General features: G+C 44.2%; 1 protein-coding gene and 1 pseudogene across 1 annotated transcript in view; both read left to right on the forward strand.

Moving 5' to 3' along the window:
* Positions 1 to 26,605, forward strand: part of LOC127205278 (sodium-dependent glucose transporter 1C-like) — an 88,796-nt gene that overhangs the window by 57,709 nt on the left and 4,482 nt on the right.
* On the forward strand, positions 1,135 to 25,082 carry LOC127204897 (lysosomal protective protein-like; annotated as a pseudogene).

A 26,605-nucleotide genomic window follows, 5' to 3' on the forward strand; every position in this document is an offset into this window, starting at 1 on the left:
ATACAAATGTGTAATGTACTCCATGACTAGTGTTTCAGTTACTGAAATGTAATTCTTTTTATTGTGTCAGTTATATTATCTTACAGGGCATTTAAACAGTCATGGTGGTCTCCCTGCGACGTGCAGGCTGCTTCCACATATCTGAGCTCAAGTGGCTCTACTTTCTCAGTACCCTGAGGATGGTACTTAGAGAAAGCATGGCCCAACACTAGAAGCTGTTACAGAGGTGCCACAGCAGTGCAGAGCTGTGGGCCGGGCCTGCCTTACTCTCACTGGGTTTGGGCAATAATCACATTATAAACACTATTAAAGAAAAACAAGCTCATTTTATTTTATTTTTCTAGCTTACAATGAAGCAGTCTTTCCCAGGAGTTGGGATACTTGGGCAGCCTCCTGGGCTCCCCCTTGAATTTCAAATACCCGGGACTCCAATGTACAGATGAGAGGGTGTTTGTAACCAAGGACAGGATGAGAAAGGCTATTTCCTATCAGTATTGACCCGGGTTGTCCTTAAATACGGACTAAAATTAATGTGAGGCTGTATTTTTTTCCTGCATTTTAGCTGGATGATGTTGGATTTCTGTATTACAGTATGTTTTTCTCTCTTACCTGGGTTCTGTAAACTTGCTTTGTTTTCTTTTCAGTGACCCAGCACTATCCACTGACCCCTTATGGCAGCCATGAGCTCCTCTTAGTGGCTTAACAGCTTTGCACAGGCCTGGGGGGATAAACTGATACTGAAGACTGCCATTATGAGCCGGGCGTTGTGGCGCACGCCTTTAATCCCAGCACTTGGGAGGCAGAGGCAGGCAGCTCTCTGTGAGTTCGAGGCCAGCCTGGTCTAAAAAGTGAGTCCAGGACAGCCAAGGCTACACAGAGAAACCCTGTCTCAAAAAACAAAACAAACACACAAAAGACTGCTGTTATGTACTTGTGCTGTACTTTTCCCTTATGAGGATTTTACAAATGACCTTTGCCTCATTTTACTGCATTTTCTGAAGCTCTTGGTTAGGTCTTACTCTGCTGTAAGCTTGTTAAACAGGGAATCAAGCTGTTAGCCTCTTAGACGGCAGAAGACAGGGCCCAGGGAGATAAGCACGTGATAAACACGTGGCACCCATTTCAAAACCCACAATGCACTTCACCATCCACATGGGAACGGCCGTCGTGTATGGTTACAACGAACCTCTAGATGAGAGGCTGCTGATCACAGGGCCCGCTGTGACAGTCCCTGTGTACATTGGCGCCCTTCCCCCATGGCACATGCGCACAGCTCACACCATGTACAAAACGAAACACCCGCATAAACACCCAAAGCTGCCAGGCAGTTGCGGTTAGGCTTCTCCACTCCACTGACTGCGGGTCATTTCCGTCGTGTTTGTGGAATACCACCTCTTGTGTTTCCAGTGCTGGACAGTAAGGCCAGGGCCTTGTGCACACTTGACAGGTGCCCTCCATGGCACTGTATCTCTGCCCAAGTGTTACATGATATTTGAGCACACTGTAAACCCTCAGATTCTGTTATTTACTGGAAAAACCTGTTTCTGGTTGAATATTGTAAACAAATTAAATAAAGTCAACCGTAGGTCAAGAGGCAGAGCAAGCAACCAGTTGACAGGGAACCTAGGAAAAACCATAGAGAGTGAGAGGAAGTCAGGAGGACGGATAGAGGGGCACACAGGAAGTAGAAGGGAGGGATATTCAGTTTGAGGGGTTTTTGAGACTGCCTTCTGGGACATTAGGGGAGGAAAATCAGCTGGGTGCTTTCTCTGTTCTCTGAGATAGCTGTTTTTCACCCAGCATGCGGCTCCTGAGTCTTTATTGGTAAACTCAAATGATTGAGATGTTGTTACAACAATGCCCAAGCACTACTAATTAATTTTACATTTTCTGCTGCTGTGCATGGGGGTGGTGCTGACCTGACATGCACAGAGTCACTGTTCTTATGCAGCTTCATCCGTAACGCAGTCCTGTCAATAGATGTTTCTGAGGTGATGAACACACTCCTTATTTGTAGTGCCCTGTAATACTATCAGCCACATTTGATCTGAGTTCAGCTGTCAAAATATGGCTGATATTCATCCGTCTCACAGGACATTATATCAATGAATGGATGTACTTGGTCCCTGATTCAAACTGATTCAATATTTTTTAATTTTAAATTATTTGCAAATATTTACTTATTTATTATACATTCAAATTTTAAATACAAACAGTTTCATTGATTACCGGCTGCTGTATTGCAGGGCTAGTTAGTGAACTAAGTTATTACGCACGGAAAGTGGTGCCAGGATGCATTTATTTCTTGTTCCTCTGGAAATTAACAGGACCTAGATGCAGGAATATTGTGTAGATACAGTATTAAATTGGGTAATTTAAATTCTCACCACCTTTGAGAAAGGCCTAGACTCTAGGTCTGGGGAGAGGGATCAGCATGTAGGGGCACTGAGTGCTCTCCCAGAGGACCTGGGTTCAATTCCCAGCACCCATGGTAACACACCACTATCTGTAACGCCAAGATCTGAAACCCTCAGACATACAGGCAGGCAAACACCATTGCAATAAAAACAAAACATTTAAAAAAGAGAAAGTCCTAGACTCAAGATGTCATGGAGTGTAGACATTGGAACAAGTGGTAACAAGGGTACAAAGTATATAAAATCACACTTATGAAGAGGCTTCCAACTCCTTTTCCTAAATGCTTTTTTGTCAGTCGGCATTTGAGCTAGCCTGACCTTGGATCCGGTTTCTTTCTTTCTTAACAATCCACACGTGTATGAAGTGCATTGTGATTACTCTCTTCTCCACCCTTTTCCTCCCTCACATTAGTCCACTTCCCAGACTCATAACTCTTGGCCCTGAGAAGACTGGTCTCTGCAGTTACCATCAATTCTTACACCTTAAACTTCAGAATTCATTGCATCTGGTCTCTCAACGTTGCTGTGGGCTATGTGGACTGTTTGGATGTTAGTTAATACACAGCGGGGGATAAGGTTTTGGGGTTGCCACATGAGGCAGGTAGCTTGAATGGTGAGCCTTTTTAAGCTTCTGAGGAGTGTGAGGTGAATGAATTACCCCCCCCCCGCCCCCGCCTCCCATTTGCACCTGTCCGACCTTCTCTCTCTTTCACTGTGAACAAGAGCATAAGGATGCGATTGATAGTGGAAGCACGAAGCCCCGTGGCTTCAGAATGGCTGCTCTAACTTGCATCCTAAGACGTAGAGTCTGGGACTGGGCAAGCTTTTAAGTGGCTTCCTTAGTCCAGCCATGCGATGTTTTTATTTTTAAGTTCACTACAAAATGGTTTGTTTACTAAATTAAGTGGTGTAAGGTGCTTTATTTTTAATAATGATAAAACATTTATGTAGCATAAATATATTTACCTACCTTCATATGTGCAGCTCATTGGCATCTGTGAACATTTCCACTGCTGTAAATCCAACCACTACTGCCATGCAACCAAAAAAAAAAAAAAAATCTCATTTTGCAAAACTAAAACTCTGTTGCACACCAGCACCTCATTCCACATACTTGTTGTGCCACTGATACCCACCATCTAAGTTCTTTGCCTGTGATTTGAGTCAGGACCTTGTACAGGTAGATTGATATCACATTTGTCATTTTTATTAGCTTCTTTCGCTTATGACAGTGCTTCATGGCTCATCAATGCTGTACCGTGTGCCAGCATTGCTTCCCAGGGTCAGCTTCTCTGTAGGTGGGCATTTGAGTTGCTTCCACTTTTTGTTGTTGTTGTTGTTGCTATGACTAACATGGCTGAGAAGCACTTCAAATATTGCTTTCAAATCTTTGGGGATAACCAAAGATTTATTAGAGTGAGAGACCTTGGAATACTCAGTCCCAAGTGGGATGTCTTCATCAAACCTCTCCTTTCAGGACTCAGGGAGCTATGTAGAAAAGGAGGCAGAAAGATTGCAAGAATCACAGAATGGAAGACACTGAGGAAGCAGTGCCTTCTAGACACGACTGGATTGATGCACATATGAACTCACAGAGGCCATGGCGGCATGCACAGGACATGCAGAGGTCCAAGCTCTGCTCTGGGAGGAGAAGTGGACACACGCCCTCATCTATTATCCAGAAGCTATTTCTAAGTGTCAACCACTTGCAAAGAAGAATTACTTTTCTCCAATGGAATCTTGGTATACAAACACAAAATTTAACTGCTTTTTGGGGAGTTTTTTCTTCTTCTAATGTTTTGGGCACTTTTAAACTTATTGGTGTTTTGCTTATACAGTATGGTCTCAGATTTTGTGTTTTTATGGGTGTGTGTGTGTGTGTATGTGTGTCAGCGTGTATGTGTCTCTTGTACTTTTTTGTTTTGTTTTATTCTTTAATTCTGTTTTTTTTGGGGGGTGGTTCTAATGAGAGAGAGAAATAAGGTGTGGAGTTGGTTAGGTGGGGAGGATCTTGAAGAAGACAAGAGAGGAAAAGCTATAACCAGAATATATTGTATGAAAAAACTATTTTTGATAAAGAAAAAATAGTTGCAAATTCTAGATAAGTGTGTGACCCGTGATGACAGGTGTCATGTAGTGAGGGAATGAACTCAGAGAGTGTGCAAAACTCTGTTTCTAGTTTGTCGTATATTTGGAGCACTTGGTTTGAGATCTTACTGCAGACTTAATGACCTGCCGTGGAGTACTGTTTATCACTATACGTGCTAGGATTTGAGACATGATGGAAATGTTAGCAAGCGTGGTCCAGCTGTGGAGGTGAGCCTTGAAGGGTGATTCTTGTCCCTGTCTATCCCTGTGTCTGTTTTCTGGCTTCCAGGAGGCCATGGCTCTGCCTCCCCACACCCTTATCCATCACACTTCTCCTCACCGTAGGCCCCCAAACCACTGAGAGCTGAGCATCAAGTAGCTTCCGCACTGGTGAGCCTGAGTCCTTGCTCTAGGCGTTAAGCAGTTTCTCTCGTGTGCCTTTGGCGCAGTGGTGGCAGTGCTGACTGCTCAGGGTCTGAGCCTAGTCCTGTGCTATGTAAACTGCGCTGTACCACATGCACCACTTTCTACTCGGGCTGCCTCAGAAGGAGAGGTGTGTGCCAGAGAATCAGGGACTGGGCTAGTCTGAGCCTCTCACAGCAGCTCTGCCCTTCTTTAGACCTGTTCCCTCCTCCTCTTGTGTATTTCTGTCTGGAAGATAAAGGAGAGTGGGTGTGCCCTGGCACGCAGTGAGTAAATGCCCTTGTTTTATTGCAACTACCCTCTGGAGTTTCTGGTCAACCTCTGAAAGGAGTGAATGGATTGGCTTTCAACCTACACCACTGCTCCCTTCTAGAGAGCTAGTTATCTCACACTCCTACACCCACCACCCTGAAAGCGGGAGCACTTACCGCTCAGCAGGAAGTTTTACTTTTAGTCTATTCCAGGCTAGACTGGGCTCAGTGAGTGCTGTTAATGAAGACTTGAATGGCACTGGCAGACCCTGAGAACAACTTTCTTCTTTTCAAATGAATGGAAAAAAACACCCAGATAATTGCAAACTTCTTTTTAAAAGTTTTACATATATGAGTGCTCTATTTGCATGTATGCCTACGTGCCAGAAGAAAGCATCAGAACCAGTATAGATGGTTGTGAACCACCATGTGGTTGCTGGGAATTGAACTCAGGACCTCTGGAAGATCAGCTGATGCTCTTAATCGCTGGGCCATCTCTCCAGCCCGCAAACTACTTTTTGTAAAAGACTATTAGTCAAAGTTTTTTTAAAAAATTCATTTATTTTAATGTGTATGTGTATTCCATGTGTGTGCAGTTACCCTTGGAGGCCAGAAAAGGGCACTATATTTCCCTTCAGCTGGAGTTACAGGCACCTGTGAGTCACTCTATGTGGATGTTGGGACCTGAGCTCTGGTCCTCTGGGAGAGCAGCAAGCACTTTTAACTGCTGAGTGCTCTCTTTTGTTCTGAATTGTACTTTTTATGCAGAACCTTAAGTGCTAACATAAAAGGGCAGCATTTACACTAGAAAGAGCTATAAATGGATCTCCCTTTTGTAGGAGATACAATTACACCCCTAACTCTCAGACCAAAAAGTTTCGAAGTCCCTGCACTTCAGTCACTTAACAGGCACCGACCAAACACTCCTGTGCTCAGTGAGCACTGCTCTGGGATAAATGACAGGTAACCCCCTGCCTGTGCGGGGCTAGTGTCTATACCAGAAGTAGCTACAAGACCATATTTATACAGCTGAGCAGCACGTACAGCTTGATGGAGTTCCAGAAAAACAAGGAAGCTACATTTGTGTTTGTGGTTTGACTTGAGAATTTCCAAATACTTCATTTGCAGTTTTTCTTTTTCCTTTCTTTATTGGCACAATTCATGTGGGTTAATGCACCTAAACCCAACAACAACAAACTCCAGAAAAGGAGCCCGGCCCCAGCATCAGGGTTTATCCAGCAGAGCTAAGAGAACACTGCTATGGTGGAGTTGGATCTTAGGAGTGTTCAGTTTTCAGCTGTTTCTTATCACTTACAGAAAAACACAATTCCTGGGAGGAGCATGTCTTCGTCTAAGTCCAGACCTTTAACCTTGTGTCATTTTAAAATTGTGGTGGTGGTGGTGGTGGTGGTGGTGGTGTGTGTGTGTGTGTGTGTGTGTTTATGTACACTGATACTGCATTCCTGTGGAATTCAAAGGAAAACTCTGTGGACTCAGTTCTTCCCATGCACTGGACTGAGCTCCTGTAGCCAGGCTTGCAGGGACATGTGTTACCCACCACCAGCCTTGACACTTACCCTGACTCAGAGATAGACATTCCCAAAAGAACAGTTCATCTGCTACGAGAACCTGAGAATGTGGTACTGAAAAATAAATTTGATGGAAAATCAAAAAACTGTGAAGGTTTCTAAGTCCTCAGTATTGTGTTGGGAGTAAGAGCAGGCATCCATCGTCACTGTGTTCACCACAAGGCCACATCCTCATAACGATGACAGAAAGCCCCACAGGACTGTCCTCCATAGAGGCCACGTCCTCATAATGATGACAGAAAGCCCCACAGAACTGTCCTCCATAGAGGCCAGAGTTAAGAGTTTTAAGCACAACCAATAGAGTTAATCCTGCCATTCTTGGGGTGCAAAGTGCTTTTCTCTGGACTGTGACGTGAGGAGTGTTTAGTGATACTGAAGGAGGGTAAAGTGCCACCTGCTTCTGCCCTCTAGGAACCATGAGCTCCAGCACGAGAAAGGACCCAGGGAAAACGTGACTGCGGTGTCCTTTTGTCCCCAGGGCTAGAGATAAGCCTTGGGTTCTGTGCATTTTAACCCCAACTGCTCAAGAATTACCTTGCAGTGTCCCCAAATCGCCTGTGCCCGGCACTGTACATCGCAATGCCCACTGACCTGCAGTGGGGCCTGAGCACTGACCTTGAAGTTCAGTGTAGTGCAGTCTCAGGCAGGCTGAGGACCAGCGCCTTTGGGGGTGCAGACAACCAGAACGTCTGCTGGGCAAAGGCTAATCGACAGGCTGGTGGAGTTGTGCTCTTTGTGGGTGGTTTGACTGTGCCCTCTCCCTGAAGGACGAGCTGGGATGGAGAGATGCCGCTTGCTGCCAGCATGGCTGCTGCTCAGGCAAGATGGGAGAAAGGTGGGTTCGGCTGCTGGAAGTTCTGCGCAAACACGAGCAGTTGCAGGCCCCGCAGCGTCTGCCTCCGGCATGCCAGTGGTAAGTTGAGCATCCACAGGGAAAATAATAAAAGTCTGCTCTCTCTCTCCACCATGGAGGTTCCAGGAATCAAACTCAGGTCTTCAGGCTTGGGGGCAAGCACCCTGAGCTGCTGAGCCATCTTCCTGGTCCTTTATTGTGTTTGTATGGTGTGCTTGTGTAAGTGTGCACTACAGTGTGTGTGGTTGTGAGAATCAGTTCCCTTTTCTGGTTCTCACTGTGGGTTCTAAAGTTCAAGATCAAGCTGTTAAAATCGCAAAGCAAACCCTTTCACCCAGTGAGCCCTCTTGCCAGCCCTGACATGTCATTGTGGCTGCAGAGCCTACACTGTTTTCACTAAGCTACTCTTTGTTTTCTCACACTTGCCACATATAAACTGACTACTAATGTGTGTTTAACTCCCTCACTGCTAGTTCGCCCAGTGTAATGTGGCCTCAATTCCCCACACACTTACAGATCCGCTCTAGCTCTACTGACAGTTCTGGGTCTAGTCCTTGGAAGCACATTTAAGCCTTTACATGGTGAGATACCTGCCAGTCATTCTATGCATGCTGGGATATGTTGGGAAGCAAATCAGATATGATTTCTGTCATCAAGAGTTTCGAGTATGGTAGCAACAACCAATCAGAACACAGCAGCTAGTCAGAAGGGGCACTGGTTACCTGAATAGGCATGATAAACCGGTTGCCCTCCTGTTTCCTGCCTTGGGGCTGGAACCCTGGTCTTTATGTGAACCCTAGGCAACGAAGCCTCTTTTAGCCCTCTAAGAAGAGGAGCTTTTGGCTAAGTGTGGTATGGCTCATGCTCATAATCTCAGAACTTGGAAAGCCAATGCAGGAGGATGCTAATCTACATAGTGAATTTGAGGCCAGCCTGGGATATACAGTTTTCTTTTCAGATAGGATTTCTTATTGCCCAGGCTAGCCTCAAACTCACTATTGTAGCTAAGGCTGGCCCTGTACTACTGATCTTGCCTCTACTCCCAAGGGCTGTTGATTACAGCCATGCACCACCAAGCAGACAGAAAAGTAACTTTTGATGGCTCTACCTGTTTTTCTTTCTGTTTCTGACTTTTCAGTGTTTTCTGCATACAAAGCCAAGTACCTCTGTGTTCAGCTCAGTTGAATGACAATTCGGTTTTATAGAATGAGATGCTGCCTAACCCTACAATCTTTATCTAAGTCAGTTCTATCTTTAGAGTAAATTCATTGCAATTAAAATTTTGATAGAGAGAAAGCCTGAATTTAGAGTTCCCTGTAGAAGTAAAACTGATGGTGCAGCAGTGCACTCCTGTAATCCTAGCTTGTGGGAGGCAGAAGCAGGAGTGTCAGGAGTTCAAGGTCATACACGACTCGAACTCAAAACTGAACCAAAACAAAAAAATAATTTATTAAGCCCATAGGTGGAAAACATTTTCTATTTTGTTAATCTTGTCTTGATAGTTGACGGGCACTGGTCAAACCTCAACATGTTGGTATGGCACGTTTTCCTTATCAGCTTCCATTCTCTTTCCCGTCTTTTAGCACATCAAACTTCTCTCAAGGACACTTCCTAGTGTTTGTTACCTTTCTACCCTTTACAAAGTAACCAAGGTAACAGATTTATAGAAAGAAAGGCTTGTTTTGGTCATGAGCTCAGAAGTTTCAGTCCAGGGCTGCTTGGCCTGGCTGGGCTGGGCTGTGGCAAGCACACCAGCATGGCGGATGATCAAGTGGAAGATGGCGTCACGAATGGAAGCAAAAGGAGGAAGGAGGGAAGGAGGGAAGGGGGGAAGGGGGAAGGAGGGAAGGAGGGAAGGAGGAAAGGGGGGAAGGAAGGAAGGGCAAGAGGAGAAGCCCGGGCAGTCCTGCTTGCTTTCTGTAGTCCAACAGCCTCTCTCCTGTGGGTTTTGCTAGAAAAAATGGAGAAATTCCCTTGAAGACTTCAATAAAACAGATTGCTGATACTAAAAGGGCCTGCCATGCGTGAGGAATTGCCTCTGCCATGGTACCAAATTATTCCTACAAATTACTGACTGGGCCAAAATCCATCATTGTAAGGTAAGGCCAGAAGAACTGTACCATTTTCAACCACCCAGGAAGTCCTAGGACTCTGGGTGCATTACTGAAAGCTAGGTGGCATGGGTCTCCCATCTCATAGACAGACAGCTTTGGTACTTTAGCAATTCTAGAACTATTATAAAAAAGGAAAAAGACACAACCACCCAAATCATGAGCTTACAAGACCAGTTAAGCTCACAAGAAAGGAACCTTCTAATTCACTCCATCTTGCAAAAGACAAAGTGATTCCTAACTATTGCAAAAAGCCTGACCATTCAAAAAGCCTGCAAGAAACTGAAATAGGAGTTCTCTCACAGAAGCAGCAGACCTCTGAGAGAAACTTTGAAGGAAAATGCAGACTAGCATAGGGCTTCTCTGGAAAATAAGGGAGTTTTTCATTGCTGATATGATAGGAGAAACAGACATAATTATTAACCAATAAGAAACAAAGGCTGTGCCAGGTGGTGGTGGCATACGCCTTTAATCCCAGCACTTGGGAGGCAGAGGCAGGTGGAACTCTGTGAGTTCAAGGCCAGCCTAGACTACAGAGCAAGTTCCAGGACAGCCAGAGCTGTTACACAGAGAAACTGTCTCAAAAAATCAACCCCCCCCCCAAAAAAGAAGGAAAGAACAGAAAAGAAAAAGAAACAAAGGCGGGGGGCCACTCTGTTTTAAATCCCACCAGTTTTAACATCTCCCTCAGAAATAAAACTCAAATGGTGGGAGTTTCTAATTTACCCATACTGCCTTTAAGACAAACCCTATTGTCTTAGTCACTGTTCTATTGCAGTGAAGAGTGACAAAGGCATCTCTTATAAGGAGAAGCATTTAATTGGGGCTGGCTTACAGTTCAAAGGTTTGGTCTAATATCCTCATGGCAGAGAGCATGGCAGTGTGCACACAGACATGGTGCTGGAGGAGCCGAGAGGACTACATTCGGATCAGCATGCAGAGGAAGAGAGGCACTGGGCCTGGCTTGAGCATCTGTAACTTTATAGCCCACTGCCAGTGACACACTTTCTCCGACAAGGCCACACACACTAATCCTTTCAAATAGTGCCTCTCTCTATGAGCCTATGGGGGCTATCTTCATTCAACCCCCACACACCTATGTGAAACTAGGGCATCACATGTTTCTTCTGCTAAATTGTGCCCCTGTTCATTTGTTAGAATGTGACTCTAAACAAAATGCTCACATATCTACCTCTCAAAGGGGGGCATGGCACAGCCATATCCGCCGGAAATAACGAGTCATGAAGCCAGCACAGCTGCTTGACAGTTCCAGCAATTGATGCGATCACTGTCATTCTGGAACCTTTGGGATTTGGTCTCTATGTGTTGCATTCTTGGGGACTTTCTGCACTATGATTCATTTTGTCTTCTCCCAAGAAAAACAAATCTTAGGTTTTTTAGGAATCCTAAAATCAACTTTATCTGGCTATTATTTGGAAATCTTCCTTACACCCTGGAGATCACTAAACACAGATAAGCACATAGCTAGATGAAGCCATTACTCTAGCAATCTTCTTGGGGCATCTGCCCAGAGCAAATATAAACAGTGTAATTGGTGCAGGATAAACAGAACAATTGACCAACTCTGACTGGCCAGGAGACTAGGTCACAGATTCAAGGCCTCTTTTTTTATTATAGGCTTAGAGTGCTCTGAAAATGTAGTTTAAAGATAGAGGGTCACACAGAGGATATCTCTGGAGGAATAGAACTCAGTAAGACAGTGACTAAAATAAACTTTTTCTACTTAATAGTATAGATAATGAAACATATAGTAAAAGGAGTTAAATATTAGTATTTGCTACTCACAAAAAGACCAGTTCAGCTATTTTCTACTTGTTTGGAGTGCTTCAAACTGCAAACCCTGTAAGCCTAAAGCCAGGCTGTCATATAATAACTGTGTTTGCTTTGGAGGACACATTCTTCAGATTCTTCAAGTTGGAGTTATGGGGCTGATAATAAAAATAAAATCTGTTTGTATTTTCTAATCATAAATGAACTCATAACTCTGAACATGTAATGAAAAATCAAACACATGAGCTATCCTTCTTGTATAATCACTAGTCTGTCTGTGTTTTATGAAACCTGCATACATAAAGAAGCACCTGGTTGCTAGGCAGACCACTGCCTGACTCACTTCAGACTGCCCTGCCAGCAACAACCTCCCACCAGGCCAGAAGTCCCCCCAGTCCAAAAATTTTCTCCATGCCACTTGTGATAAGGTCAAACAAAATCCCACAGGAGAAAACTAACAGCCTCCATTCACAAGTTCCAGGAAATTTTGTTGAAATAAACAAACCAAAACAGAAAACAAACAAACAAACAAACCAAAACAGATATAGGATGAATAAGATTAGCTGCTCCAATCCTTGCCTAGTTTTAAAAAATAAACACCCTCTGAGGCAAACAACCCTCTGGAGGTGGGCATGGTGTTGCACACCTTTAATCCCAGCACTCAGAAGGCAGAGGCAGGTGGATCGCTGTGAGTTCAAGGCAACCCTGGTCTAAAAAAGTGAGTCCAGGACAGCCAAGGCTACACAGAAAAACCCTGTCTCAAAAAACAAACAAACAAACCAAGAACCAACCAACCAAACGAACCTCCCATAAGCAAAAAGAAGTCCTCTCCTCACCCCAGTATCACCTATAAAGAAGCAAAATGGAAGAGAGTAGAGATTTGTGTGTAGGCATAAGGAGGAAGGAGAAGGGGGAAGAAGGAGGAAGAGGAGGAGGAAGGAGGAAAAAAGAAGAAGAAAGGAGGAGGAGGAGAAAGAGAAATTCTCAAGACAAAACAGTGGTTTTCAACCTGTGGATCACAACCCCTTTGGGGGTCACATATCAGATATCCTGAATATCAGATATGTATTATGATTCATATATAATTTTGCTATAACATTAGCAAAATTACCATTATGAGGTAGCAACAGAAGTTACTAGATGGTTGGTGGAACTGCATGGGCTGAGAGACTCTGTCTTGCTCAAGATGCCCACTCTATCTAACCTCCTCTTTGAGGCTCAACAGATGGTGCCACAAACAAAGGGACACCTGGCAAGAGAAGGGTCAGAATCTCAGTCCCCAGAGTAATTTCTGGGCAGCCCAATAGAAAGCCTACAATACCCCTAAGTGCCCAAGTGCCTCTTCTAGAACACATACAACATTTAAGTCGTTGGGTATTAGAAAAAATGATCTCACTGGGCATGGTGGCACAAGCCTGTAATCCCAGTACTTTGGGTGGATCTCTGTGAGTTCAAGGCCAGCCTGGTCTACAAAGCGAGTCCAGGACAGCCAAGGCTATGCAGAGAAACCCTGTCTCAGAAAAAAAAAGAAAGGAAGGAAGAGCCGGGCGTGGTGGCGAACGCCTTTAATCCCAGCACTCGGGAGGCAGAGGCAGGCAGATTGCTGTGAGTTCGAGGCCAGCCTGGTCTACAAAGTGAGTCCAGGATGGCCAAGGCTACACAGAGAAACCCTGTCTCGAAAAACCAAAAACCAAAAAAAAAAAAAAAATATATATATATATATATAAAATATATAATATATAATAAAATATATAAATAAATAAATAAAAGAAAGGAAGAAAATAAAAATAAAAAAATGATTTCTTGGCTTACAAGGAAGGTATACTTACAAGGTATACTTCTTAAAAGGATATCCTATCTGCCCCAAACACAAACAGGTAAGCCAAGTCATGGGACATGGAGGCATTATCCTTTACTGAATGGGCCATTTGAAACCTCACTTCCTTGGTGTCCTTGAGCCTTGGCCAGAGAGGGTGAACAGTACTCAACAGTCTCGTTTTCAGCACTTTGATCAGCTTTGAGTTTTTGCACTGACTGGTACCCACCGCAAAACAAAATTCTCTAACGAAGGCCAAGAGTAACACTTATGTAGGGCATAAATATAAGTCTTTAGTAGGCATTTATAAACACAATCATTTAGCAAACAGAAGTAGGTTCCTCCCTATCCTATGATCTGCCCAGCCATGGGCTCTGAGCAGATTTATAGTACCAGACAAGAATTCCCTCCTGTGGAGTAGGTCTCAAAACCAAGCAGAAAGTGGTTAGTTGCCTCCATAATGGTTATGTTACTATTTCACCTGAGGGCACACCTTGCTCCCAGGTAGGTATTGTAGCATGCAGAGTAATTCTCATTTTAAAATCCCCTTAAATTTTTTGTGTGCACACACTTTTCCAGACCAAACAGAAAATAGTCTAAGCAAGAGATGCAGACAAGCATAGTAGGAATGGTGAGGACTTGGAAGCCAATTTAAGAAAAAATTCAGAGACAAACAGGGAAGAGGTTAACGACCATATGAATGAAACTGAAAGTTGGTTTACAGGTAATGACAAGACCAAGTTTCGTAGTAGCTTGGGAATTTAAGTGGGAGGGGGTATTGAAGACAGAAATATAAGTGGAAAAGAATTTCAGACACAGAATAGGATTTGGTAATATTTGAGGCCATTGTCCCTGTGGTGAAAGAAAAGGACATCATCTTTCTTTTTCAAAAGCTGCCAATAGCTGACACAAACTGACGTTCAGCTCCACTCATAACAATGAAATTGTCTGCAGATTAAGATAAGGGTGGACAAGTGCTTGCAACTCATTTTGATGCAGATTTCTTTCTTGAGCTATTGTTTCACTATGCAGGAAAGGCCAGAGGTTTGTTTTCTGGTCTTTGTTAAGCTGTTACTCTTATTACTATTCCTTTTTTTATACATGGGACCACAGTGGGATTCTGAATGTTGTATAAATTAATTGAGATATTGCGTGCGTGAGTTTACACATGAGGGTCCACACCAGTCTGTGGGAAGTATTGTAAGCTTTTTCACAGGTGAAAGCAGTGTTGGCGGGCTTTGCCCTTGAACACACCACAGATACTCCCTGAGATTAACCTTGAGATAGACTGGGTGGAGCCATCCTGGGCCTGGAATTCAGGAAGGGGACCTAGGAACTCCACCTGGACTATTGTGCTTCTAATCGACCCTCAATGGGAGAGGGAGACTGCCCTTTGCACATGAGAGACAGGCAGGTGGACAGGAGAGAGGAACAGCAGTTCAGACCGGGCTTGAGTGCACATGGATCCGGAAGAGGATCAGCGAACAAGCCAGACCAGCACGCAGGCCAGAGACACCTAGGGACCTGTCCCGTGGAACGGATACCGGAAGGTTCACTCTTGTTTCCCTTTAACCTTTTTTCCCTTTTGTGTAAGCTAGTTGGGTTCTATAATAAAGTTTAATTGTTAAGAAACAGAGCCAACAAGTGGCACCCAACGTGGGGCCCGATGGGTTCCATAGTTTCTAATGGTATGAGGAAAGATTCAGAATTCGAAGGTACAAAAATGCTGTTCCAGGGTATCAGCAAAGTCGCAATTACCGTTGCAAAACTCTTTCCTGCCATATACTTAGAGGGAATTCTCTGTTTTTTCATTGTTCTTTTATTGTATTTCATTCTTAAAAGATTTAAAGAAAGGCTAATAACATAGAAAAGCCGGAAGGGTCAGTAAATTCTATCCTTTTGGAAAAGATTACAGATTTGACTGGACAGATGGAAAGGCTGAGGAAAGAAAATGAAGGGATGGGAAAGCGGATAGAATGTTTGGTAAATGAGAGTAATAAAGGTCAGAAAATAGAGAGACCGGAAAGCCAGAAAAAACTGAGTCAATAAGCTCTATTCTTTTGGAAAGAATTACTGACTTGATTGAACAAATGGGCAAAATGCAAACAAACAAACAAACAAACAAACTAGAAAGGCTGGAAAAGCAGAAGGTACCTTTGATTAAAATAGGTAGAGAAGGTCAGAAACCAGAGGCAAAGGAAGTCAGACCAACCAAAAGGTCTTTGGAAGTAAATGTCCCAGTGGAGGACACCTCCAGAGTCGCCCAGACACCTTCAGCTTTTCCAGTCACTGTAAGACATGTGCCTGAGCAAAATGGTGCTGAGGTTTATGATGAAATGGCCTGGTGTCCTGTAGACATGATGGATTTAAAACATTTTAAGGAATCTGTCATCAAATATGATATGCACTCTGCCTTCGTTAAACACATGTTAAACAGCTGGGCCACGCAGAATAGACTTGTTCCCCAAGATTGGAAAAATTTAGTTTCAGCGGTATTGAAATCAGCACAACAGTTACAGTGGCTATCATGGTGGCGAACAGAGGCTGTAAGACTAAAACAAAAAAATACGACACAGGGAATAAATATTAATAGAGATCAATTGCTTGGGGAAGGACAATATACTAACTTAAGAGAACAAATTCAAGCTGAAGATAGAGTGATTGAACAATGTTGTAATGCAGCCTTGAGAGCTTGGGAGCTGGTAGAGGAACCTGGGAAAACAACTATTCCATTTACTAAAGTGTTCCAAGGACCCCTGGAGCCCTTTACAAAATTTTTACAGAGATTAGAATCTGCTATGGATAGGGTGTTGCCAGATTCTGACACCAAACAGGCATTAAAACTTATCATGGCTTATGAGAATGCAAATGCTGAATGTAAGAGGGTGCTTAGACCATTAAAGGAAAGAGGCGCTCCATTAGATGACTGGGTAAAGAAGACAGTTAATATTAATTCTCAGGAATATCAAAATAATACTGTGGGACAAGCTTTAGCCAGAAAGTCCAGATATCATAATACTCGGTGCTTCAATTGTGATAAAATTGGTCATTTGCAAAGAAATGGTAGAGATAAAAAGCGCAATAACCCAGAAGAAAATATAACTCGTAGGAGAGAACAAGGAGGTTCTGGCCATGATGGTAATGAGATGTTAAGACGTACAGGGTACTGTAGGCACTGTGGGAAAGGGAAACATTGGTCTTGGGATTGTCAGTCTAAGAGAGATGTGCAAGGCAATATCTTGCCGATGGGAAATGGCAGGAGGGGGCTATTGGCTTGGGCCCCTGTAAACAATGCCAGCTGAATTCCTTTGGCTAGTCCAGAAGTGACAAACCCACAGAAAAACAGGAACCGAGTATTAGTGATCTAATGCATGCTACTGAAGGCAGTGCAGCCTTGGATCTGGCTTCAAATATGTCTCTTACCTTATCTTCCCAGGTTAAATGTTACAAATTAAATACTGGTGTTTTTGGTCCTTTGCCTTCAGGCACAGTAGAAATGGTTCTGGGAAGAAGTAGGCTGACTTCTCATGGTTTTATTGTGCATCCCGGTATTATAGATGGAGATTCTAAGGAGGAAATAAAAATCATGGCATGTGTGAAAAGGAGATGAAAATCAATGCCGGAGATAGAATTGCTCAACTCCTACTGTGTCCTTACATTAAGGACAAAGCCGCTCCAGTGGAAAGGACTGGTGTGTTCGGAAGCACAGGGACACATGTGTTCTGGCAAACGTAATTAATGATCAGAGACCTAAGTTAATTATACAAATAAATAGTGTTAAAATAGAAGGCTTGATGGACAGCGAAGCCGATGTCTCAATCATGTGTCAAAAGTCTTGGAACCAAAATTGGCCACTTAAGAAGGTTTATACAGAGATTGTAGGAATTGGTAAGTTATCTCAAATAAAACAAAGTGTGCAGTGGCTTGAGTGTGTGGGACCAGAAGGACAGACAGGGAGGCGGAAACCCTATGTGGCTGACAGTCCCATAAATTTATAACAATGGGGTACTCAGATTACTATTCCTGCAAATACAGAGATAAACAATGTTGAAACTAGGGGTGAATTGGTACGCGCTTCTGGGGAAGAGATTAATGTAAGTGATCAGGGGCAACTACAAGCTATGCCCACTGTCCAACCTCAGAACTCTTCAGGTTTAGAGTGTCAAAATTTATAAGAGGGACCACTGCTGAGATACCAACAGCCCTGCCCCTAAAATGGATTTCAAACAGACCTATATGGCAGGAGCAGTGGCCCTTAACAAACAAACAAACAAACAAACAAAAAAAAAACCTTACTGGCGCTTCACTGTTTAGTGAAAGAGCAGCTGGAGGCTCAACACATAGAAAAATCTTCCAGTCCCTGGAATTCCCCTGTGTTTGTGGTAAGAAAGAAATCAGGTGGATGGAGAATGATAACGGATTTGAGGGCCATAAACAAAGTGATTCAACCCATGGATTCACTTCAACCTGTAATTCCTTTGCCTTCCTTGTTACCTAGGTCTTGGCATATAATTACAATTGATTTAAAATATTGTTTTTCACCATACCTCTACATGAGAAGGACAGGGAAAGGTTTGCTTTCTTAGTACCTATTCTGAACAGTAATTCTCCAATAAAGAGATATCATTGGAAAGTACTTCCACAGGGAATGTTGAATAGCCCAACTTTATACCAGTATTTTGTGCAACAACCTTTAGAAATAATTCATAGGCAGTTTCCTCAATCTATCATATACCATTACATGGATGATATTCTGCTAGATGATTCTGATCCTAGTGTTTTAGAAAAAATGTTTCAGGAAGCACACAGAATTCTGCCATGCTATGGATTACAGATTGCTGTGGAAAAAATACAAAGAGGAGATTCAATTACCTATTTAGGCTATAAAATAACTGAACAAAAAAATTTGACCATAAAAGGTACAGATCCATAGAGATCAATTACAAACTCTTAATGACTTTGAAAAATTATTGGGAGATATTAACTGGTTAAGGGCTACAATCGGGTTAACTACTTATGAGTTAAGTAACTTGTTTGAAACATTACAAGGGGATTCAGATTTAAACAGTCCAAGGTGTCTAACCGCTGAGGCAGAAAAAGAGTTAATTCTGGTGGAGCAAAAATTTCAAAAGGCATATGTGGACAGAATTGATCTTGAACTTGGTTACATTCTGGTTATTTTGCCTTCAAAACATTCTCCTACTGGGCTTCTTATACAAAGGAAAGACAGAATCAGAATGGATATTCCTGGCAAATAAGCAAAACAAAAAATTAAAAACATACATAGAGAAAATTTCTGAATTGATTACAAAGGAAAGAATAAGGCTGTGCCAACTGCCAGGAATGGATCCGGCGAATAATGTAGTGTCTCTTACTGATTCTGAGATTATGTCATTATGGGTAATTAATAAAGATTGACAAAAAGCTTGTAGTAACTATTTGGGAGACATTAACAATAGATACCCCAAAAGCAAACGTATACAGTTTATAAAAAAAATTAATTAGATCCTTCCAAGTATTATAAAGAGGTCATCCATCTCAGGGGCACCCACCTTCTTCACTGATACAAAAAATCAGGTATGGCTGGTTATAAGTCTGATAAAATGACTAAGGTGATTAAAAACCCATTTATATCAGCTCAAAAATCAGAATTATATGCAATCCTTATGGTATTGTTAGATTTTCCTGAATCTCTTAATATAATTACCGACCTTCAATGTGCTAAAAGAGTTGTTTTACAGATAGAAACTGCTAAATTTACTCCTGATAACTCAGAATTGACTACATTATTTATAGAACTGCAGCAGGTCATCAGAAGCAGAAACTATCCCTTGTATATTACTCATATTCGATCCCATACAGGTTTACCAGGTCCATTGGCACAAGAAAATAAAGAGATCGACAAATTATTCACAGGTAATGTATTCGAAGCCTCAAAATTTCATAAAAAACATCATGTCAATGGTAAGGGGCTAAAAAAAAATTCTCTATCACTTGGCAACAAGCCAGAGAAATAATTAATAAGTGTCCTACATGTTCCTTATATAGTCAAGCCATTACCTGCTGAAATTAACCCTAGAGGTCACAAAAGGAATGAAATTTGGCAGATGGATGTGGTTCATTTTGCAGAATTTGGAAAAATGAGATATGTCCATCATACCATTGATACATATTCAGGTTTTCAATGGGCAACTGCCTTAAGTTCTGAAAGGGCTAACAGTGTGATTACTCATTTACTGGAAATAATGGCATTTATGAAAATACCTACACAAATTAAGACTGACAATGCTCCTGTATATGTGTCCCTTAAAATGAAAAACTTCTTTATGTATTATAATATAAAACATGTTACTGGTATACCTCACAACCCCACAGGACAAACAGTTGTGGAAAGAGCTAATCGTACCTTAAAAGAAATGCTTATTAAACAAAAGGGAAGGGTAAAGACACCCCGGGACCGATTAAATAATGCTTTGTTAACTCTAAATTTTCTTAATGTTAATGATAAAGGGACGTCAGCTACAGAGAGACATTGGGTGATTTTAAAAAAACTGAGGAGCTGGGACAACCAATATTCTACAAGGATTTGTCGAATACAAAATGGAAACCTACAATAGTTTTGAGATGGGGTTGTCAGTATGCGTATGTTTCCACAGGAAATAAAAAAAATATGACTACCAACCAAACTTATAAACATTAAATCTGACCATATAACAAGTAAATCTTAAGAGCTACCTGGTTCTTACAACTTGACATTGTTTCATACAGCTTGGAGAACTATTGCCCTCTTCTGGCCTGTTGGTGTACATGCAGGTAGAGCCCTGTATTATTTACAAAAAGCAGGACAACGCTGAAGACGAAACAGGCAGCCTGGGTGATTTAACCGCAAAAACACACCTCTGGCACCTCGAGCAAGGTGCCTCAACTGATGTTTCCTCGTTAAAAAATTATATATGTACTAACATACCTATACTAATGATTTCAAAAGTTTGCTTACTTTCAGAACCCTTTGGTTCGTCTTGTGACAGGGTTGCAGCTACTCCATCTTTGGCCTAGCTTCGGGGTCCGAATCAGCTCGTTGTGACGCTAAGAAGTCGGATCCCCAAGGCAACCACATCAACTTCCGGTTGGAAGGACGACAAGAGGGCTCCTTTCCGGAACGAGGTTCGCGCAGGCGCTCTGCGATCCGGAGGGCGGGGCCCAAGCCCCGGCTCCGCACCTGCGCAGTGGGAAGGCTTCGTGCCTGGGGTCAGGCTCGCTGTGCCTGGTCCCGGCGAGGTTGGCGCCAGGGACTAGAGGGCGGGGCCGGGCAGCGCCCTGCACGCCTGAGGCTCAGGTGCACGGAGCGCGGCGGGTAGAGCGCTGTGGAGCTGCCACGCTGGAGTTGGAGCTGGAGTTCCGGGGGGCCGGAGGGCAGCGGCTCCTCTCAGCCGAGCCGGGCACAGAGAATGAGTCCGAAGCTGTGGCCTCCCGGCTGGAAAGCCGTGCCCAGAGCGTGCTGCGCTGGTTCACCACCGTGGTGCTGTGTGCCGCCTTCCTGGGGCTGGTGAGAGCAGGCATCCTGCAGGGAACGTGGTCCCCTTAGTGCCCTGCGCAATGTGTGACCCTTGGTGTATTGGATAACCCGCTTGGGTCTCAGTTTTGTCATCTGGAAAAATGGGCATAGCTAATCGTGTATAATAAGGTTTTCAACATGAGCAAATCAAGTTAACTGGGGGACGTGTGTGTGTGTGTGTGTGTGTGTGTGTGTGTGTGTGTGTGTGTGTGTGTGTGTGTGTGTATGTGTGTGTGTTAGTTACAGGATCCTGGGCCTTTTCTTCTTCCCCTTCACCCACTCACTGAAGCTCCAAACTGATCCCAAAAACTGCTTTGAGGGATTGCCTCTAACTAGGGGCCTGACTAAACCCAGACAACTGCTTTATTTTGCAGATGGAAAAAATAGGCCCAGAGAAGAAAGTGGCTTTTCCGGTTAAATGATAGCATCAAGGACATGTTTCTTACCCTGCTTGAAGTCCTGTTTAAATCAAGCCTTCAAATCCTCACTCAAGTGCAAGGACAGAAACAGTTTTTTTTGTTTTGTTTTGTTTTGTTTTTTCGAGACAGGGTTCCTCTGTGTAGCCTTGATTGTCCTGGACTCACTTTGTAGACCAGACTGGCCTCGAACTCACAGCGGTGCTCCTTCTTCTGCCTCCCAAGTGCTGGGATTAAAGACATGTTTTCCCTGTGTAACTCCTACTGCTGACGTGGGACTTCTCTGTGTAGACCATATTAGCCGCTGACCCACTGGCCCACCTCTGGCACCTTACACATGATAATAATGATGATTGAAGACAGGGTCTCATTATGTAGCCCTTGGCTAGCCTGGAACTCATTGTGTAGATCAGGATGGCCCCAATTTCTTTTTCCTTCTCTTCTCCTCTTTTCGGTTCTCTTACCCGCTCCCTCCTTTTTCTTTCTTTCTTTCTAGTTGTTTTCCAGTCAGGGTTTCTCTGTGTAGCCTTGGGCTGTTCTGGACTCACTTTGCAGACCAGGCTGGCTTCGAACTCCTGCCTCTGCCACCCAGAGTGCTTGGATTCCAGGCCCTGCTGGCCTCAAATTCCATAGAGATCCGCCTGCCTGGGCCTCTGCCTCTTGAGTGCTGGGATTAAAGCTGCGAACCGCTGGCCAAACTTGCCAGTTTTTGACTCAAGTGTTATGAGGGCTAAACATTTGATGAGAGTCACTTCTCTCAAAGTCTCAGTGTCTTAAAACTATTGTGATGGGTGCTGCTGCTCGGGCAGGGAACGGACTCTTGGTTTGGAGTGGGATCAATTTATTTTTATTTTTGTTTGTTTTTTAACCACATGCTGGGATTGCCTGAAGGCTTTCACTGAGCTATATCCTCAGGCCGGCCACACTCAGTGGTTCTCAAAATTCAAATGCCTTAGAAACATTTTCCTTTAAGATTTTTAGGAATTTCATGTGAAATGGAGGGCCTTAGTTCTTGCTAGTACACTGTGTGACATCTTATTGTTAAAGATCATTCTGTCCGTGTTATAGTTGATTTGCTAAGAAAGAATTACAGTCCAGATTTTTCCTGATAGTTTTGGAATTTGAGGAAAGCTATAGCTATAGGTACGTTCAAATTATTTATTGTCAGCAGTAGATAGGGATCTGTGCATATACAATTAAAGGAACAACTCCGTCTGTGCTAGAAATATTGGCATCTAAATGTAAAAGCGATCAGAATTTGGTACTTGGAAATTTAAATTTTTACTAATTTCTATATTATTTATGCATATGGAATATTTGAAATTGTAAGTATATGTTTTGAAGATAGTTTGTTACATTTTTTTAAATTTTAGGCAGACGGTGTGTGTAGAGGCCAAAGCTGTCTTGCTCAGTTGTCTTCCACCTTAATCTTTGATGAGGTCGCTCAGTGAGCCAGAAGCTCAGCATTTCAGCCAGTAACTGGCCAGCAAGCCCCAGCGATCTGTTTCCTGGTTCTTAAGTGCTGGGATTCTAGGCATGCTCCTGTGTCTGTATGCCCTGGCTAGTTTTATGTCAAGTTGACACAAGCTAGAGTTAATCTGAAAGGAGGGAACCTCAACTGAGAAAACACCTCCACAAGAGGCATTTTCTTGGTTAGCAATTGATGTGGGAAGGCCCAGTCCATTGTGGGTGGCTCCATCCCAGGGCTGGTGGTCCTGGGTTCTGTAAGAAAGCAGGCTGAGCAAGCCGTGAAGCCAGCAGCACCCCTGCATGGCCTCTGCATCAGCTCCTGCCTTCAGCTTCCTGCCTTGTTTGAGTTCCTGTCCTGACTTCCTTCAGTGATGGACTACAATGTGGCAGTGTAAGCCAGATAAAGCCTTCCCTCCCTTAGCTTGCTTTTTGGTCAGGTGTTTCACTGTAGCAATGGAAACTCCAACTAAGACAAGTTGGTACCAGGATAGTAGTGGGGTATTGCTGTGACGGCCCTGACCATGTTGTTTGGGAAGATTGTGGGAGGACTTAGGAACTTTGGGTTAGAAAAGTCATTTGAGAGCTCACCCGGCTGCTCTTGCAGGAGCTTGCCAGATAAGAATGTTGAGAGCCGGGGCTGGAGACATGGCTCAGTGATTTAGAGCGTTGGCTGTTCTTGCAGAGGTCCTGCCTTCAGTTCCCAGCACCCACATGGCAGCTCACAACTGTCTATAATGGGATCTGATGCCCTCTTCTGGTGTGCAGGTGTGTATGCAGGCAAAGCACCCACTGCACTGAGAGCAGGGCAGGCAATGCAAGCCTGGCTTGAGGAGCTTCAGAGGGAAAGCGAAGACTCTCCCAGGCCATTGGAGTTAAGAATCCATGCTTCTAGTTTGCTGAAGAGTTGCCTGTGATCTGTGATTAACAAGATACCAGAGTGTTCCACAGTCGCCTCCTGGAGAGAGAGCAAGGACGGAAGGAAGAAGAAGTCTGTGGAGTTGCAGAAAAACCCAAAGAACAGCCGGGTAGTGCTTTGGCTCGATGGGGGGGGGGGGGGGGGGGTCCTGGCTGCAGCTCCCTAGATGGGTTTCTTACAGAGCATGGCCCCTTTCTGGTCCAGGGAGAATGTGTCACTCTGGAATACAGCCCCTGCTCTTGGAACCTGATTGCCGACATGCTGTGTAATTGAGTCCCCAGCCGGAGTGATGGATGACACCGAGGCGGCTCAGAACAATTACGAGGTGCTTAAAGATTTCTTCCGCCACTTTCCGGAGTACAAGGACGAGAAACTTTTCCTGACAGGAGAGAGCTGTGCTGGCATCTACATCCCCACCTTGGCTGTACTGGTCATGCAGGATCCCAGCATGAACCTTCAGGGGCTGGCTGTGGGCAGTGGCCTCCTCTGAGCACAATGACAACTTGCTGGTCTATTTTGCTTAGTACCATGGTCTTCTGGGGAACAGGCCTTGGACTTTGCTCCAGACCCGCTCCTGCTCTCAGGACAAGTGTAACTTCTATGACAGCAAAGACCCAGAATGCATAAACCATCTCCTGGAAGTGTCTCGAATTGTGGGCAGTTCTGGCCTCAAGGTATACAGTCTCTATGCCTGGCAGGGTTAGGGATGAGGACACATTTGTGGCCCAGGATTTTGGCAACCTCTTCACTGGCCTGCCACTCAAGCGTAAATTCCATCAGACACTGCTGCGTTCTGGGGACAAAGTATAAATGGCTCCTCCCTGCACCCAACACCACAGCCCCTTCCACCTACCTCAACAGCCGTATGTTCAGGAGACCCTCCACATCCCCATGGAGCGGCCCCGCTGCAACATGTGCATCATCATGGTGACTTTATCGTACCGCTGTCCTCTACCAAAGCATGAACTCAGCTCCCAGGACCTGAAACTGCACAGCTTGCGACGTGGCCGTGACCTGCAACTTCATGGGGGATGAGTGGTATGTGGATTCCCTCACCCAAAAGATGGAGAGGCAGCGTCGGCCCTGGCTAGTGGACTATGGGGAGAGTGGAGAGCAGGGAGCCGGCTTTGTGAAGGACTTCTCCCACACTACCTTTCTCACCATCAGGGCGCTGGACACGTGGTCCCCACGGACAGGCGCCCCCCCCCCCCCAGCTGTTCTCTTGTTTCCTGCACAAGGAGCCTTACTGATACAGGAGGTGACCCGTGGAAATCCTCAGCGTGTGGTCCAGCCCCTCCCAGCCTCTCTCCATGGAGAGAGGCACTCCTTTATGCAAAATGCCCCTGTGGGGGCTATTCCTGCTTTAAATCTGCCCAGACTTCCCACAGCCCTTGCCTTTTGGCTTCACAGAGGCAGCCCAGGCGCAAATGATCACTTTGTTGCCACCACAGTAGGGTGGCCTGACCTGCTTAAAATGCTCCACCCCAGGGCCCCAACAGAGCTCTAGGGCAGCCCAAGGAGAGGGGTAGATGAGTTGCAATTGATGGTTGACTGATTATGAAATTAAATTGGGTATGGCTTACAAAATAAAACAAAACAAAAATACCAAGATACCAGAACTACTAAGGTGAAACCTTTGCCTTGCTGGAGTAATAGATGCATTAAGATTAAGAGACCAGCATCACTGAGGTGAAGTCTTCTGCAAAGTGTTTCTTCAGGGTCAGCACACAGAAGCTGTGGTCCAGAATTGGCCAAGGTTTCCCTCATGTTGCCAGCCGACCTTGATATTATTACTAAGAGTCACCAGGTGGTACTGTATTTGAAGGCATGAGGGGGTCATGGAGAGCAGCCGAGGCTGGCTCTGCGCGTTAAGCCAGGCCTCCATTGTCTGTGAAGAGAGCCCAGGAGAAGCTATTAGTGAAAGTGCAGCTCAGTTGCTGCAGAAGACCCCAGCATTTTGGAGATGTCAGTACCATGGGATGACCATCCAGATGAGTGAGTTTAAGTGGAGCTATCCTGAGCCTAGAAGACAGTCTGTGTACTGCAGAGGGCAGAGCCAGAGAAATGACCCTAGCCCTTTGGAGGAGCTCAGAAGATTGTGAGTGAAACCCAGACGTTGCACACTGAATTATTTACCCTTTAGGAGTTTGGTTTTGCTTTTTCAGATCTTGACTGTGCCCTGTTTCTTCCCTGCTGGTGTTTAAAAAAAAAAAAAAAAAAGAGTTTTGTTTTGTTTTGTTTTACAGGCACCCACAGTTGAAAGACTGAATTTTTAAAGGGATTTTAGGTTTTAAAAGAGACTTTGGATTTTTTTAAAGAGACTGACTCTTAAAGTATTTGAATATGTAAAGACTGTGGAGCCTTTGAAATTTGCAAATGTTTTACATTGTGAGGTTGATGTGTGCTCCTGGGGATGAACAAGGCAGGAAAGGTTGTGGCTCACCAGCCACTTGTCCTGGCTAGTTTTATGTCAGCTTGAGAGATGCTAAAATCATCTGAGAGGAGGGAACCTCAACTGAGAAAATGCCTCCATAAGATCTAGCTGTAGGGTATTTTCTTACTTAGTGATTGACAGGGGAGGGCCCAGTCCATTGTGGGTGGAGCCATCGGTGGGCTGGTGGTTCTGGGTTCTATAAGAAAGCAGGCTGAGCAAGCCATGGGAAGTAAGCAGTGAGCAACACCCCTCCCATGGCCTCTGCATCAGCTCCTGCCTCCAGATGCCTGTCTTTTCCCAACTTCCTTCAGTGATGGACTATCATATGGAGATGTAAGCCAAATAAACCCTTTCCTCCCTAACTTGCTCTTTGGTCATGGTTTCACTGCAGCAGTAGAAACCTTAACCAAGACACTGTCCTTTTTATGTGAGTGCTAGGGCTCCAAACCCAGGTCCTCGTGTTTGTGCAGGCACT

The sequence above is a fragment of the Acomys russatus genome, chromosome 21 (assembly GCF_903995435.1).
Source record: "Acomys russatus chromosome 21, mAcoRus1.1, whole genome shotgun sequence".
Taxonomy (NCBI): Eukaryota; Metazoa; Chordata; class Mammalia; order Rodentia; family Muridae; genus Acomys; species Acomys russatus.